The sequence below is a fragment of the Lactuca sativa genome, chromosome 5 (assembly GCF_002870075.4).
Source record: "Lactuca sativa cultivar Salinas chromosome 5, Lsat_Salinas_v11, whole genome shotgun sequence".
NCBI classification, from domain to species: Eukaryota; Viridiplantae; Streptophyta; class Magnoliopsida; order Asterales; family Asteraceae; genus Lactuca; species Lactuca sativa.
The window spans coordinates 251,234,921-251,235,291 of NC_056627.2; the positions used below are offsets into that span (position 1 = coordinate 251,234,921).

The following is a 371-nucleotide window of genomic DNA, read 5'->3' on the forward strand; positions in this document are numbered from 1 at the left end:
AGGACCTGATATGTTTTGCTTATTGTCCATTTTCTATATTTTATTTATCCAGAAAAATACTTCTGATAGTATCAATGCAACAAATGACTTGTGGATGTAGGAATTTGATGTTAAATACAAACTAATTTTCTATTTTCATTACTTATGTATATATGTGTGTGTGTAATCGAACACATGGAAATCTGAAAGAAAGAGAGCTCCCATGCAAAGGAAACCCACCAAAGCCTTCAAATTGATGGCTTCTGAGTTCTGACCACCATTGCTTGTACATTCCTTTCACTTGATGCTTGACAATAAAATACAGATGAGAAATCATGATTGATCAAGCAAATGCATGGCCTTTTTGGCTGTTGTTGATATAAGTAATTAAA

General features: G+C 32.9%; 1 protein-coding gene across 1 annotated transcript in view; it reads left to right on the top strand.

The window, feature by feature from the left end:
* LOC111884828 (NAC domain-containing protein 104) overlaps positions 1 to 138 on the top strand; it is a 1,499-nt gene extending 1,361 nt beyond the window's left edge. Inside the window, exon 3 of the mRNA XM_023881130.3 lies at positions 1 to 138. This exon is cut by the window's left edge and continues 190 nt beyond it. The gene's annotated coding sequence lies outside the window, so the exon portion shown is untranslated.
* Positions 139 to 371: the final 233 nt, after the last annotated feature.